Source organism: Manis pentadactyla, chromosome 15, assembly GCF_030020395.1.
Source record: "Manis pentadactyla isolate mManPen7 chromosome 15, mManPen7.hap1, whole genome shotgun sequence".
Lineage (NCBI taxonomy): Eukaryota > Metazoa > Chordata > Mammalia > Pholidota > Manidae > Manis > Manis pentadactyla.
Window position 1 is genome coordinate 16,355,653 of NC_080033.1, and position 17,318 is coordinate 16,372,970.

General features: G+C 47.9%; 1 long non-coding RNA gene across 1 annotated transcript; it reads right to left on the reverse strand.

Moving 5' to 3' along the window:
• Positions 1–2,540: 2,540 nt before the first annotated feature.
• Positions 2,541–15,537, reverse strand: LOC130681145 (uncharacterized). Its single transcript, XR_008994198.1, has 3 exons — positions 15,279–15,537; positions 6,860–6,910; positions 2,541–4,110 (listed from the first exon to the last, which is right to left on the reverse strand). It is a non-coding gene; the product is annotated as an uncharacterized LOC130681145 (long non-coding RNA).
• Between the last annotated feature and the right edge of the window lie 1,781 nt (positions 15,538–17,318).

The window sequence follows — 17,318 nt, forward strand, 5'->3', positions numbered from 1 at the left end:
ATTTGGAAGTCAGTGAGAATGGATTTTTACAAAACTACCAAAATTGCTTCAAGATGTGGAATACCTGAATAAAACAATGTAGAAAAACATGTCACCAAGAACTGTCCCTTTAAAGAAAACAGTCTAACCTGTAAAACTTCAAGGAACAGATAATCCCCAAGAGAGAAGCTTGTTAGTTTATTTTTAAGGCTAAATAAAGTTATGATAAAAACTCAACAAGGACAGCTCCCAAAAAAACAAATTATAGATGATTATCATATGTGAAGATAAATATACATAAAATTTCTGCTAATTTAATCCAATCTGTTCAAGCAAATTTTAAATGGAATGTCTGGAATTTCACCTGTTCTGGATTATGTTTTCGGAATTTTGGTATTGTAACTTCAGGAGATGACAATGACAGGATAAAAAGACTTGATCCAATCCCAGTGACATCTGGATCAGGGCTCATGAGTGAATCTAAGGAATCTTAAGAAATGGATCCCTTCAGCCTGTGGAATAGCCAGGCAGTGTCTGGGGCAGGGAGTCTGTTGTGCCCCAATGCCATCCATCTTAGTCTTCCTGAGTGTTGAGTAAAAGCACCTGAATTCTTTGCCTGTGCCACTGCCTACAAAGGATTAGAAAGCCTTCTGTATGTCATTTTTCTTTAAATAATTTAATGACTAGGATGTACAATTGGGGAGCTCAAAGCTTTGTATTAAAAATTAGCATTTTGAATAGCTAAAACACATGCACAGGATAACAATTCTTAAGTTAATATTTGGTATACAGACATAAGTGAATCTCTGCACCATCTCTGCCCCTTCCCACCCTATTACCCTTTAGGTAGCAATCACTGCTATCAAGTTCTTATGTTGTTCCTTATTTTTCTGTTTGCTTAAATATGGACATATGCATAACATTATTGAAAAAATTCACATAAGTGGTAGCAAATTTCCATATATTGCTATTTTTCCTTATCCATACATCTTGAAGATCAAACTACATATATGTGTGTGTATGTATATACACACACCTAGAGCTGCCTTCCTATTTTTTAACAGCTGCATAGTATTCCATCATGGTTTCATAATCTGACTTTATTAATTTGGGTTTTTAAAATTATTTTTTGCTCTTTCAGGCAATCCTGTAATAAATATCTTTGTATATAAATAACTTTGTATATGTGTGATATATCTTTAACATAAATTCCTAGAGGAAATATAAGATTAAGATGTATATACTTTTTTAAAACTTTCTATTCACACAGTATCTAATAATGTACCCCCTATGCCCCTGTCACCAGCTTCAGTAATTATCACCTCATGGCCAGTCTTGTTTTATCTATCCCACCCACTCCTCACTCCATGTTGTTTTTGAAGTAAATCCCAGATGTTATTTCATCCATAAATATTTCAGTATGTCTCCCTAAAATATATCACAACTTTAGAAAATATTTTAACTGCTTTAACAAAATCAACAATGCTTTCTTAATGCCATCAACATATCTGATAGCCAGTGTCCCAATTCCTAACTTTTTCATAGATGTCAATTGAGAAAAAGTTATCAGGATCCAAATTATATCTACAAATTGCAGTTGGTTGTTAATGTCTCTTAAGTCTCAATCTGCATTCTCCCTCATCCCTTTTGTTTTTGCTGGCAACTTATTTTTTGAAGAAACTAAGTTAATTGCCTTACTGAATTTCTGAGAGCCTAGTTTTTGCTGGCTGCATCCCCATGGTGTAAACATGCTTTCTGTCCTTAGTATTAGCTATAAATTGGTAGTTGGTATCTAGAGGCTTGATCAGATTTAGATTTCTTTTTTTTTACTAAGACTGCTTATAGGTGGTTAATATTGACACACAATATTTAGATCTTTCTTTTTATGACATTAGCAGCCATTGATATTTGATTGATATATCTTCATCTGGGATTGCAAAATGATGAAATCCTATTATTCCTCTATTAGCTAGAAGCTTTCATGAAGAAAAATTTCCCTTTAACTACTATTTGGTTATCCAGATTACAGTAAGGAAAAGCAGGATACATAGCTACTTTCTCTTTATGCATTTTCAGAGTTATAGGTTGGTTCCTAGCCTTCTGCCACGATAACCAAGGAGTTTAGGGGTGTATGTATAGCATATTTAGTATGTTTAAATACATTTAAGTTGTATCCTCATTGAGGCTCAAAGTTGTTCCATGTTTAGTATGTGGGAGCCTTTTCTAGTCAGCTCCTCTGTCCTTTTGACATGACCCCAGCAGTCTTTGATCACTTGTTTGCTGTTTGCCACAACAAGATGTTCCTGGCTCATCTTGTTAATTTCCTACCTCCCACCTTGAAGTAGCCATTTTCCAAGGAGTCCTCTTTGGAAATGAGGACTCTGGAGGTCACGGAAATGAAGAAATGAGGTGCTCTTTGGAAATGAAAGTACTTTCATTTTGGTACTTTCTCAAATGGTATTTAGAAACCAGACTTAGTTTGCTAGGAGTGCTTCATTGTCCTGGCTGGACTTTTGTTTTAGATATATGTATACATTTTAAGCTGTTTTATATACATTGCTTAAGTGCCTTCAGGAAGATTATGAATATATGCATATACTCACAGAAGAGATCCCAAAACTCCACATTCATCTAACACATTGGAGAAAACATTTATTTTGCACATAGGCCATTTGATGGGTAAAAAATGGAAAAGTCACTTTTGTTTTCACTTGAATTCATTTGATTATGGTTAATATAGGTGACCATTTTTCACATATTTGTTTACCATTGGTATTGCTTTTAGTATGGTGCTGAAAACAGCTGCTCAATAAATATTTAATTAATTGTATTTTGTATCCTTTGTTCATATAATATTAGAATAGTCCTGTTTTTCTTACTTAAAAAAGCTATTTTTGTAAGGAATAAAAGTTCCTAGAACAATGCCTCAGATTCACCAAGTGTTAGATCCTTGCCTTGTTGTTTTGCATTGTCACTTGTCTCTTTTTTATTTTGGTATCATTAATCTACAATTACATGAAGGACATTATGTTTACTAGGCTCCCCCCTTCACCAAGTCCCCCCCACATACCCCTTCACAGTCATTGTCCATCAACCTAGTAAGATGCTGTAAAATCACTACTTGTCTTCTCTGTGTTGCGCAGCCCTCCCCGTGCCGCCCACACACTATACATGCTAATCATAATGCCCCCTTTCTTTTTTCCCCGCCCTTATCCCTCCCTTCCCACCCATCCTCCCCAGTCCCTTTCCCTTTGGTAACTGTTAGTCCATTCTTGGGTTCTGTGATTCTGCTGCTGTTTTGTTCCTTCAGTTTTCCTTTGTTCTTATACTCCACATATGAGTGAAATCTTATACTCCACTTGTCTTTCTCCGCCTGGCTTATTTCACTGAGCATAATACCCTTTAGCTCCATCCATGTTGTTGCAAATGGTAGGATCTGTTTTTTTTCTTATAGCTGAGTAATATTCCATTGTGTATATGTACCATATCTTTATCCATTCATCTACTGATGGACATTTAGGTTGCTTCCATATCTTGGCTATTGTAAATAGTGCAGCTATAAACATAGGAGTGCATCTGTCTTTTTCAAACTGGAGTGCTGCATTCTTAGGGTAAATTCCTAGAAGTGGAATTCCTGCGTCAAATGGTATTTCTATTTTGAGCATTTTGAGGAACCTCCATACTGCTTTCCACAATGGTTGAACTGATTTACATTCCCACCAGCAGTGTAGGAGGGTTCCCCTTTCTCCACAACCTCGCCAACATTTGTTGTTGTTTGTCTTTTGGATGGTAGCCATCCTTACTGGCGTGAGGTGATATCTCATTGTGGTTTTAAGTTGCATTTCTCTGATGACTAGCGATGTGGAGCATCTTTTCATGTGTCTGTTGGCCATCTGAATTTCTTCTTTAGAGAACTGTCTATTCAACTCCTCTGCCCATTTTTTAATTGGGTTATTTGCTTTTGTTTGTTGAGGTGTGTGAGCTCTTTATATATTTTGGATGTCAACCCTTTATCGGATCTGTCATTTATGTCACTTGTCTCTTAATTTGCCTTTTTTCTTCTTCTTTAAGAGAGAAATTGAGAGTCAAAGAGGCTAAATTGCTTGCTCAAGGCCTCTTAAGTGGACAATCCTAAATTCAAGGACAAGGTTAAGATAGAGTTTCATGTATACAGCTTTCAGAATGTAACTGTGAAAAGGACAAATCAGTGTTGTTTCAGATAATTTATAAAATGCAGACAGGTCATTGTCCTAACACAGAAAGGGGCAAAGCTAGGAACAAAGGAATGAGCTCAGTAAGAATCTTTAAAATTGTTTTTGTTTTGTCCTTATAAAAAGTAAAAATGCTCAAATAAAAGAATACAGAGAATATAGAAAAACGTAAGGGAAAAACATTTTTAGTACCTTCACTCAAACATAAATATTATCATTCTTGCATATTTATTTCTAGCTTCTGAGTTTTTAAAAATGCATAGAAAATTTCAAACATGCACAAAAGTAGAAAGTACAGTACCGTAAACCCTTATATTCTTATCAGCGTGCTGTAAAAACCATCAACCCATGGCTAGTCTTGTTTTGTCTCTTTTCACATCCACTTTCCCTTTTGCTCCATTCTTTTGAATGCAGAACTCAGATATCTAATGGTGATATCTACAAATATTTCAGAAATTATCTCTAAAAGGTACTTTTTAAAAAATGTCAGTAAAAATTTGTAATCCTGAACCATTAATAGGGAAGACAATTTTCTACCAAATCTGGTTTAAACTGATAATAGGATTCTCATTGTGACTGCAGAAAAAGTTGTTTCCTATATATTAGGAGAATTAGGAATTTAGGAAAAGGTTTTTCTAAGAACAACATTCTATTCCAAATTCTGTTCTCAAAAAAGAATAATTTTCAGGTGGAATTGTGAAATGTGAAGGGCTTTTTGCAGTTTGTACCAAACAAAATTGAATTGGTACAGTTCTTACCATAATTCTAAATCCTTGACATGTTGAGAATTGTTATCTGCTACTTTGTTTCTGGGAGGCAATGAGATGTTTGCTGAATAAATAATAGTAATAATAGCAAATCTGAGTTATTAAATTAGGCAAATGATAGAACATTTTTGTGGGGAGAAGATGTAAGTGGGGAACTTTTTACTGAAGGAAAAATTTAGAATAGATGTGAAATGTATAGATATAGGTGACTTCCACTTAGAAGTCACCAAGCCTTAAATTCTGATTAAAGGAGAATTTCAGAAGTCATTCCAAAGAATTCACATATTTTAATTTTGGAAATAAAGTTTGATATTTCACCTTTGTCAGATTTGTAAGCAAAATTGATGCAAGAGCTTGCTGTACTACTCTGCCTAGCAATCCCTCAGGTATCTCAGGTGTAGTATCTAAAACCAGATTTATAATTCCACCTTCCCTACCTTATAGCTCCAAAATCCTCTTTTCCTTCCATATTTCTAATATATCTTGCTTAATGATGGCACAGTCTGCCTGGTCTTTCAAGCCAGAAACAGACTGTCAGCTAAGACTTTGGATACATCATCTTCCACTTTTAAAATAATAGCTTTAGAATCAGGTCTGGACTTTTACATCTTGATGATGATAATCTGGCCTCCCTAAACTTCAGTTTGGGGCTCATGGTTCATAACAACACCTCATGGAGCTACCATGAAAACTTAAATATGAAGTACCTAGCTGAGTTTCCAGCAAATAGCCTAAAATCAGAATGGAAAGTTTGATATTAACCTAACAACTCAAAAGTTGCCTAATTAATTTCAGGCATACCTAAACTGAGCCATTCCTAGTCCCATAAATAAGTTCCTTTAATTCTGTTCTCTCTCTCAGCAAATGACCCCTCCCCCACCCCCACTGCCCATCCAGTTCCCCTGGCCAGACACGTAGGGATCATCCTTGGCTTCCCTCCTGCTGATAATTTTGAAATAGACTTTGCTTCTATCATTAGGACAGTTCTGGAACGCACGCACACCCTGAGGGGCAATAATGAGGTATCTAGAGTAACAGGCCCTGCCCCAGTTCAAATCCTAGTGCTGCTACCTGACTTGCTGTGTGACCTTGAACTAGTTTCATACTTTGTATCTAGGCAGTAGTTTTGTTGTACAGATATAAATAATATATGCTTAGAACATCTGTGGAGCATAGTAAAATTTCAGTACATTTACTTCAACTCAGTTCAACAGTATCTATTGAGCACTGACTATATGACACACGCTATTTTAGGCACTGGGGATACACTGGTGAATAAAACAAAAAGCCCCATCTTTATGGTGGTTGTATTCCAATAGGGGAAGAGAGACCAACAATAATGGGTAAATCTGGCAGTGTGCTGGCAGGTAGCATGAAGGTAAAAAAACGGCAAGGTAAAAGAGATCAAGAACATGAGCAAAAACAGTTTATTACTAGTTATCATCATTACCTCATTAATTATATTCCTTAATGATTTATACATTTGTTGTGTTATTTATAATTATTAAGTGATGATTCTTAGTATATTCTAATTATTTTTTATCATGATTTTTATTGTATTCAGCACTCATCATCTCTTACCTGCCACCAGAGAGCTGGGTCTAAAACCAAATCCTAGTGCTGCTATTTCACTTGCTGTGTGACCCTGAACTAGTTTCATACTGCCTAAAATAGCGTGTGGCATATAGTCAGTGCTCAATACTGTGAATGTCCTGAAATTTTACTCTATCACATCAGTGGCCTTCCCTCACTTAAGGAAAAGAGGCCAAGCTCCCTAAGCTACCACTAATCCCGCCTTCCCCCTCCACCCGGGACCCACACCCTGCTGAGCCACTGGCTCCATCTCAGCCCTCCCTCTGGAACTTCCAAAGCCACTTGCACTTCATCCTCACAGCACATTACCTCCTGGGACGTGATGAAATGAGAGAAGGACAGGCTCACTCTTGGTCTCATCTGAAAGAGAAGGAATGCTATAGTAAAAAAAAAACTGAAACATCAAGGTACAGGGTAATGACCGTCACAGCTTCGGATACCCAAGGTAAAAATAAGAACAAATTAGTGCTAATAAACATACTTTTAGACATAAAAGGATATCAGAGTCCCTTTTAGCCACCAAAGTTTTTTGAAACATTATTTAGATAATGTTCAGTTAGAAAATTAATCATGACTTTATTGTTTCACCTGACAGAAAAATCCAGTAGTAGACTTCCTAAGAGAGGGTATCAACGTCATCAATCTACTTGCTCATCTTTTTTCTTCAATAGAAATAAAAGTGATTCTGGCAGTTTAAAACATCCCTGGCTTAATTAACTTTGCTGAAATAATCTGAAGGAAAGGGAAAAGTACCAGGAAAGACAGATTTTCCTGGGCAGTCCTTCACCCTTTAGATGCCCAGAGTCCTGATATTGGCCTGGAAGGAAAGATGCTCCAAGCTTTAGTAAGGAAACCCATGTTCACCCTTGGGGATCATGGACAGCCTCTGAGGACAGAGCCATTGAAATCCAGAGGGCATCCCCTGGCCTGGGCTCCCCCCGGGGATGGCCGGGGTCTTGAGACACGTTAGGGAAGGACAGAGAAAAGGCTCCCAGACTCAAGAGACTATGCCCCCTACTGTGAGTATGTCTACACCTATCTGACTATCTGGGGGCTCAGTCCTCACTCTGTGGTACCCATGCACCCCTCTGACACCCAGACACTCCAGCAGCCCTTTCCCCTCATACCCACACCAGCTGTACGTGAGTTACACTTCAGTAAGATGATGTGGGGAATCATAGACACACATTCCGTGAAACTAGGGGCACTGTGCACAAGTGAGAGGTCACTGGGCACACTCTGCAATGAGAAGACATGCGTGGCAAGAGCTTGCGAGGCTGAAGGGAGCCCAGCAGGGGAGGGTAAAGAGCTAAGAACTCTTCCAGGCGGTCCCCGCCCCCACCTAGCCTGGGGGCACTGTGTGTGAAGATGGCAGAGGCGCCATGAAGGGCAGGAGGGAAGTTAGAGTCCAGCAAACTGTCACCACCACCCTGTGAGGCAGGGGCGGTGGGCATCCACCTGCCCAGCACCACACAGTGGACAAGAGGCAGCACCCACCCTCTGGAAAGGGGACTCCAGGGAGCTCTCGCCAGGGGGCACCCTGGAGGAATGAGTCCCCCTCCACCTCCAAGCTACAGAGGGCACTGGGAGCTCCTTCCAGGGCCCCAGGGGTCATTAACAAGGGTACTGCAGCTGCAGAATTCCCCCTCACAGTGCTGCCAAGGCTGCCAGGCTGGGACAGAGGGGACACAGGAGGCGGGATGGGGGTCACCAAGAAGTCAACCCGACTGCACCTCCAAGCACAAGAAGCACTTCGAAGGGTTAGTAGAGAAGGACGGGGTGGGTGAGAAAAGGGGATGGCGGCTCCAGGGGCATCAGCCCTGCCTCCGACCCTCTTACTCACAAAAAGTACATTTAGTTCCTTTCCCCTTGGAGCACACACTTAACACAGAGCTGAGAACGACAGCCCCGATGACTGCCACCTCCTGCTGAGTGCTTACGCTGAGCCAGGCACTCGCAAAACACTTGTCCACGCAGGACCTCACATGATTGATACAAAGGCTCTCAAAAGAAATATCTTTCACTATTCTTGTACTTCTGGTTTTCTAACCTGGGATTAGAGAAGGGAAATAACTTGCCTCCACATCACAAGGTTAGAAGGGGCAGAAAGAAGACTGGAACCTGGGAGGCTGACCCAGGTACCCCTTACCTCTGGGGATCATCCCATCCATCCCCCTACCACTGGCCAAACGTCTCCAGCTCACCCTTTACCTGGACGATTTCTGCACAGAACAGCAGCATCTACACCCACACTGAACACCGCAGGTGTTAAGTCCCCAAAGCCATGTAATCAGAAACGGCCCCCGTAGTGCGAGGTTCTGGGTGGCCCAGACAGCAACCTCAGCAAGGTCCCAAAGAACGGAGCACAGAGAAAGGGCAACCTGACCAAAACCCACTCCCTGCTGCCTCAGTTTCCCCGACTGTGAAATGGGTCTAATGTTTTGTCTGTTACAGAACATGACAGATCCTGGAGGTGGCGAAACAGCCTCTGGACTCCAGAACCAATACCATTAGTATGCACAGTAATAATACAGCTGAAATAGTATGAAGGCTGGATTTGCTTTATGGTATTTACCAAAAGAGAAAAAAAGTGTGGGGTTGGGAGAGGGGTAACGGACAAAAAAGATCAGCAGAAAGCCAGTAATGGGTACACAGGGTTGATTATGCTATTCTCTCAACTCCTGGTGAGTGCTTTTAAATTTCCATGATAAAAAGTTAATAATAATAATAACAATAAGCAAAGTGAACCCCCACTGCCAGCTCCCGGATCCACCCGGGCCACCTTCAAGACTTTTTGCATCTTCACTCAATTCAGCCTCACAAGGAACCCCCGAGGGAAGTTCTGATATAGGGGACGAAGCTGAAGCCCACAGGGTTCTGCCGTGGACCCTGTCCTCTGTTTACAATGCCAACATTAATTGCCTAGGGTTTGGGGGAAGGTAGTAAGGGCTTGGGGATGTGAGCCCATGGGAGCCTTCGCTAATTCGCTGATAATCACCACCACCTCAGCATCACCACCCCACCAGAGCCACTAATGTGACCACCAGCATGGCCACCATCAGCACGGCCACCATCACCACAGCCACTAATATTTTCCTGAGCACCTGCTATATGCTAGGCACATATTAAGCACTGAACATCCATGAGCACGTCTGAAGTGTGCTTCCTGTCATTCTCATTCCCCCGGTTGAGGAAACTTAGGCACAGAGTGGGGAAGCCCTGTCTGTTCCCAGGGTCACACCATCGCGCTTGATGCCAGAGCAGTCTGCTGTGTGCCCTCTGCTGCCCTGTGGTTCAGAATGCCAACACTGTTCCCCATATGCCTTTCGGGAAGGCAGTGGGGACCTTTCGGAGTGGAGGAGTCAGCATGGTTCCTCGGAGAACAGTCATTGCAATGAGAACAACAGCAACGTCAGTTGCTTGCAAGTTCCCAAAAGCCTACTGCAAGCCTGGCGTGGGGGAGAGAGCACCGTCTCATTCCAGACCCTACAAGGGAGCTGATGAGCCCATTTCACAGACAAGGAACCGAGACCCAGAAAAGGGATCGCTTATCAGGGTCACACTGCAATTAGGTGGAAAAGCCAGCATTACCTCCCATGTCTGCCAATTAGGGGTTCACAGCCCTGAAACAGGGGGTTCCTGACCCCATGAACTGTTAAACAGATAACACCAACATTCGCAAGGCTGCCGGTGCACGTTATGGGTGTTATTTAAGCCTCACAACAACCTTCCAAAAGTAGGTAGTGAGATGAACCCATTTAGTTGAGAGGAAAACTGAGGCCCAGAGCTCGCAAGCCCCTGGCCTGCAGCCACTCAGCCAGCAGTGGCAGAGCCAGGATTTGGACCAACGAACAGTTGGCTTCCAGAGCCCATGCTCTTGACCTCCACGCCAAAGGGCAAGCACATGAGCCAGGCCACAGGCAGGAAGGAGGAGGGCAAGGAAATCACAAGAGGGTAAAGACAGTGGGACTGACAGGTTGGCTGTGCTGAACAGGAGGGGAGCAGCTTCCTTCAAGACACAGCTGCAAAGGTACCAAGAAAGACCAAATGACACAATGCAGGCTCTTGATCCAGCAATGCCACTTCCAGTTTATCTCACAGACATACCCACTTCCCGATACGACTGGATGTGTACCTTCCAGCTCTGCATGCAAGGAAACGCCTCCACACCCACGTTAAGTAAGAGAGGGTTCGCCCACCCTGCAGAATATCATGCAGCCAAGATAAAGACAGGGTGTGCAATAGGGTCTCCCAGGGAGATGACCTGACGAAAGCGAGGTGCAGCACGATGGGCAGAGCGAGCTGGCCCGTGTGAACTGTTTCTGAAGACATACACGGTATATAAATGTGTGTGCACAGAACATCAGGACTGAGGTGCTGCCCCACAGGAGGCCAACTGGGGGGGCCAGGGAGGCCAAGGGGGTGGAAGGAGAGACTTACTATGCTTGGGTTTTTAATTTGTCCCACGTGCATGTATGGCTTGGAAAACAAGAATGAGACAGAGAGCAAGAAGCTGCTTCCTCCTTGGAGCCTTCCAGACCACCCAGACAGAATGAACCAAATCCGCCAGCAGCTAATCCAGCCCTGCGGACAACTTATCTCTAACCCCCTCCTGGACTGAGTCCCAGTATCCTAACTGAGCCCCAGGGCCCTGGCACACAGTAGGCCCTCAGGAAGTTTAGGTGGGAAGCACGGAAAGAAAAAAATTCCCTGCCACTGTGAATACACAAACTTGTACACAAAACTAATTGCCACCAAACTAGGAATATCTTAGAAAACTCCATCGGGGGATCTTGCATGTCATGAAGGCTTCAGTCTGAGGGGACAAAACTCTAATGGTGGTAGGGACTTCTACGGAAGGAATGAGGAGGGAATCTTTGGGGGCAATTCAACCAAACATTTCCCATGTATCTCTGTTGTGACAGATCCTACTCTGGGGAGCCGCCTCAGACAGGCCCTCCAACCTTAAAGAGAGGAGAAAAACTCAGATATGAACAGAAGAGTAAGTGGGATGGGGAGGGATCACTCTGATGAGGGGGGCGGCTTACACCCGTGGACCAGTAGCTCAGGGAACTGCTGTTTCCACCAAGAGGGAGGGTGCCTGGGGCAGAAGACCCAAAGGGGCAGGGTGAGGCCACCGCAGCCCCCACCCTCTCCCCTGCTGTGGGACAGGGAGAAAGGCAGCCCCTCAGCGCTTTCCAAGCCGGGGCCAGCTAGAAAGGAATGCCATGTTTTCCTGTTTCCAGTTACCTTCCCCTCACCAGCAGCCTTCTGCATTCTTGAGACCAGGAGTCAGAACACACAGGGGAAAGCTGGGACCGCTGGCGGGAGCTCCCTGGTGGCTGGGCTGGGGGCTAGAAGGTGGCACTCAGGACCCTGGGAGGGTGACCCCCTCACCCAAGCCCCCCTCCCAAGAAGCCCAGCCCCAGGTGCTGACCCCCTGGCCCTTCCAGAGCCTGGGGGCAGGCGGAGTGAGAAGACCCCCACATCCCCAGGGAAGGTTGGGAAGGCCCAGGAGGCCTCTGGGAAGGAAGTCAGCAGGAGGGGGTGGGGAGGGTACAGGCCTGTTCCCTGTGGGCCTTACTCATGCTTCCCTGCTCAAAAAAACCAATTCCTACTTTCAGGAAACACTCACCCTCGAGATCTGTGTGTTTCCTAATGCCCATCCTCTCCTGCCCCCCATCCCACCCCACTCCACCCACAGGAATTGTTATTACTTAAGCCTGTCATCTCAGGAGGGTGCACATCAAGAAGAGGGCAGCAGGGGAGGGGCGGCACAGGGGCTCCCTCAAAACACTGCTGACAAATTCTGAGTCCCTGTCCTACCACGCCCGGCCCCTGCTATCTGGGTTGGAGTCCCCTCCCAGCCCTGGACTCAGTTTCCTCATCTGTACAATGGGAAGATCATCTGTGTCACCGCCCTCACTGGGCCATCCCCAGCCATCCCCGCAAATGTTTATTTAGCACCAGAAGTGCTGAAGGGGTAGGGCCCCGTTCAGAGAGCTGGAAGGTGGTGTATCAACAAAGCAGATTTATTCACAGTCTCCCCTTTGCCCCCCACTCCCACCCCAAAGCACAGGGAATTCCTCCAGGGTGCCTGCCGTGGCTACTCCTCCTTAAATGCCCAGCACCCAACACTGCTGCCTGCCCCTACAGGCAGGCCATATCCCCTCTGCTGAATGAGAAATAAAAGTTAACATGCTTGGATAATACTTTCCCCACCTCAAGGTCCATTAAAGGAACTCTAATTACAACCAACTGCAGAGGAACCTGAGGACTAGCGAGGTCAATGGCCTGCCTAAGGTCACAGAGTGGGCCAGGGGGTCTGACACCCGGGCCAAGGGGAGAAAGCTCCCTGCCAGCCACATCAGGTCACCGTGGAGGCCAACAGGGCAGAGTGACGACAACGGTCCCCCACAGTTCAGCCGCCCTCCCAGCAGCAGCAAGCTGGGCCAGCTTTCAGCTCAAGTGGAAAAGGAGGAGGGTGACAGTGGGGCCGCTCCCAGGTGCCCCCCGTGCCCTGCTCGGCCAAGCCTGGGGCCCTCCATCCCCTGACTCCCCACCTCCAGCTCCCAGGTTCTGTAGGCAAACACTCTGCTCCAACCCCATGGGCAACGATCCTGCCCTCAGCCAAGCTTCCAGGTCCTCCTTACCCCTTCCCAAAACCGCACTCAGGGGAAAAAAAAAAAAATCCAACACCTTTTCCAGGTATTGTCCATATTTGAGACCCATGTCAACAAAATCAAAAGGGACAAAATGCCACAGAGGGGGTACAGGAGAACCTGACAGTTTGAGCTGAGCTGGAGAAACTTGAGAAGGTAAAAATGGCGCTGTGTGACCCCAGGCAAGTCATATAGCCTCTCTGAGCCTCCATTAGCCTGTCTGAAAAATGGGAATAACTGTTTCCAACTTGGGCTGGGGCCACTTGTAATGCAGGTAGCATCAGCCAATCCATAAAGCTCCCTGGGTAGACAGATGTTGTTATTTCCGGCTTGTAGGAGTGGGGGAGCCAGGTAGGACGGTGGGGTAGGTAAACATGCTCCTCAAGTCCCACTAGACAAGGGCACAGAGGAAGGGATGGTTTCTGAGCTGTCCACTGTCCCCGATTCCCACCACCCGGTACATCGGAGGTCACTGCACCCCACATCCCCAGCCCAGGTGAGAGAAGAGACTAAAAGACCCAGACAGGGCTTATCATAAATCTCAGGCCTTGGAGTCTTGGGTGGTCCCACAAACTGTTTCCCAACAAGCACCTTCGGAAAGGAGGTGTGACCGCAAGGCCAACACATCCCCCAGTGCAGAAACAGCACATCCGCGGACTGCTACTGCTCTGCTGGAGGGCTGTGCGACAAAAGCAGCTGATTGTCAGGACAGAAGGCTGGGCACAGACAGCAGCCCACGGGCTGGGAACACCAGAGGGCTGGGACCTGTCACCCCCGCCACCCCGACAGCCGACACGGTGGCCTCTGACCCCACCTCCGAGGAAGTTCAGCTGCTCAGAACCACAAAGCAAAACAAAGGGGCGCGGAGGGCAAGGGGCCGCCGTGCCTTCCAATCACGGCTGGCTGCGGACCCAGAGCCGGCCCTCCTGCGGCTGCTCGCCCCGTTCTCCGCTGGCCGCGGACCAAGGCCTGGGCAGCCCCCGCTCCCTTGTCTCCCCGCGGCCGCCCGTGGCAGGAGCCGGGGAAGCAGCCGAAGGGCAGCCAGGGATGGGAAACCAGACGGCTCCATCCCGCCTCCCTCCTCCTCCATTCCTCCCTCCGGGAGCCCGCGGCCTGGCCGCCCTCCGCAGGGGCCTGGGGAGGCCGCGGCCCGGCTCGTCCGCGCTCACCCCAGGGAAAGGGTTGCCTTTGTCTAAAGGTCACCACCCGAGCGCGGTGCACGGGCTGGGCCTGGTACCTCCCATTCCCAGGCCGAGGGGGCGGAGATGGGGGGCCGCCCCAAGTCTCGGGAGGTGACAGGGGTAAGGCTCACCTCCCTCCTTTTACCCCCACTCTCCCCCCGCGTAACGGCCCCCTCCGGGACTGGCCAGCAAGCCGCGGAGGGGGCTCAACTCCTTTCAGTGCTGGGGAGTGGGGGACCAAGTCAGCTCCTTTCATTGTTTAGGGGCGGTGGGGAGGAGGAGACCCAGGGGCCTCTTTCCGCATCCATCCCTGCCCAGCCTACCCGAGGCCCCGTTTCTCCCTGGAACCCCCTGGAAGAATTTGGGGTGGGGGGCGCAGGGGACGGGCGAGAAGGGGAGATGAAGGTTCGCCACCTCCGGCCGGAAAATCACCATCCTTGGCCCCACTGCCCTCTTCTCCACCGAAAACGGGGAGCACGGCCGGGGGAGAGGGAGCCTTCCGCACCTCCCCCCGTGGAACATTAGGTCTCGTTTTTCCGTCGCTCCATCCCCGGCAGCCGGCGGGAGGGCCGGGGAGGCCCCGGGCGCCGGGTTTGGGCAGGGGAGCAGGGGTGGGGCGTCCCCGCAGGATCGGGGCGGCGGTGGTGGTGGGAGAGACGCGGGAGGTGGGGGGACTGCCGGGGGTGGTGGGCGCCGAGCGAAAAAGGAGGCAGCGGGCGCTGCGCCCGGGTTGGGGGGCTGAGTGTGTGAGTGTTGGGGGGGGTTCGGCCCCGGCTCCGGCCCCCCCACAAACACCTTCGCTTTTACGCCCTGTCACAGCCCCGACTCGCAGGTAGAGAGAGTTAAGAGATTTAAAGAGAAGTTGCTACATTGTGAGAAACTCACCCTGATGTTCGAGCAGCCGTCGGCGCGGCGTCTCCGAGACGGCCCCGCACGGGCTGCAGAGGGAGGACCTAGAGGGGGCCGACCGGCCGGGCCGGTCAGCGCACTGCCTGGTAGCGTTGCGGCCGCCAGACAGCCTCCGCCAGGCCCCGCCGCCACCCCGCGGCCCGGCCGCCCTGGACCCGCGCCCGCTCCGGGGAGGAACCCTCGAGTTTGGGGGGAAAAAAATTTTTTTTTAATTAAATGTAAAAGAAAAAAATACAAAAACCTTGCAGGGTTTGTGTTCCGCGCCCCCCTTCTGCCACCGCCTCCTCCTCCTCCCTCCGCCCTCGCCGGGGGGACGGGCTTGGGGGAGGCCCCGCCCCGCGCGCCGCTCCTGCCCCAGTCCCGGGGCTTTGGGGAGGCGCCTTACAGGTTCCGGTGCAGTCTGCCGGCTACGTGCAGCGGTGCTGCGGCTTGTGAAGGGGACCAAAGGGCTTCGCGTTCTCGGACCCCGGGCGCCAGGCCCTGCAGGGGAGGGGGCGCCGTGCGCCCTGGGCGCGGCCCTGACGCAGGGGATGGTCGCCAGGCGGGAGCACGTCCCCAGGGCGAGCGCCGAAGGTTCGAAAAGGTAGACGGAGGCGAGGATGGAAAAGAGGGGAGGCTTCGCAGGTGGGACCGCGAAGGAGCCGGAGTACGAGCCAAGAGGGTGAAAGGCGGTGGGGGCCTTGGGGCCACCGGCCCGGACATCCGGCGTGGTTTGATCACTCACCCCAGCCGGTCTTTGACAAGCGGTGACGGCCCCAGAGAGGGCGCCAGCGACAGGGGTCGTTCTGCCTCACGACGCCTCTCGGGCCGCGCTGTTGGGATTCCCAGAAGCCTCGATCCCAGCGTGAGAAGCACTGTCCCAACCTATGGAGAAGATCAGGTGGTCCGCCTGCAGGCGAGACAGTGGTGGGAGGCACAGAAGACGAAGGGGGCAGCTTCACCCAGCGATGTCTTAGGGAGAACTTGGTGAGCATGTGACTCCCAAGACAGGTCAGCCACAGCAGGGATTCCCAAACCTGGCTGCACACCATGATCACTTTTAAACAAAACAGCACTGGGGTCACATACCTGCTCACTTACGTCGTAAGTGTTTGGGCATGAGACCTGGCTGGCGGGCCCCAGGACAGCACACTGGCCAGCACACGATTCCATCTGGGGTTGGTTGTGTGCGATCTGGTTACACCAAGAGGAGAAGCTTTGCCAGGTGGTGAGTTTGACACCCTTAACAGATTCTCCTTCTTGGCAATTACATATAATGAGCCCCAGTGACAGCTCTAATTGTTACCTGGTAAGGTGAGATATATGGAGGACAGTTAGGGAAATCTTAATTTGGGCTGTTTGATCAACTATTTGATAAAAATCACGGATGAGGATAGAAATTTAATACACAGAAATCTGTTACATTCCTATATACTAACAATGAACTAGCAGAAAGAAAAATTGGGAAAACACTTGCATTCACAATTGCATCAAAAAGAATAAATACCTAGCAAGGAAGTGAAAGACCTAAACCCTGAAAACTACAAGACACTCTTAAGAGAAATTAAAGAGGACACTAATAAATGGAAATTCATCCCATGCTCTTGGCTAGGAAGAATTAATATTGCCAAAATGGCCATTCTGCCTAAAGCAATCTACAGATTTAATGCAATCCCTGTCAAAATACTGACAGCATTGTTAAACTAACTGGAACAAATAGTTCTAAAATTCATATGGAACCACAAAAGACCCGGAACAGCCAAAGCAAACCTGAGAAGGAATAAAGCAGGGGGGATCTCGCTTCCCAAGTTCAAGCTCTACTACTAAGCTGCAGTAATCAAGACAATTTGGTACTGGCACTAGAACAGATCCATAGACCAGTGGAGAAGAATAGGGAGTCCAGATATTAACCCAAGCATACATGGTCAAATAAAGGAACCACAGACATACAATAGGGAAATGACAGCCTCTTCAACAGCTGGTGTTGGCAAAAGTGGACAGCTACATGTAAGACAATGAAAATGGATTACTGTCAAA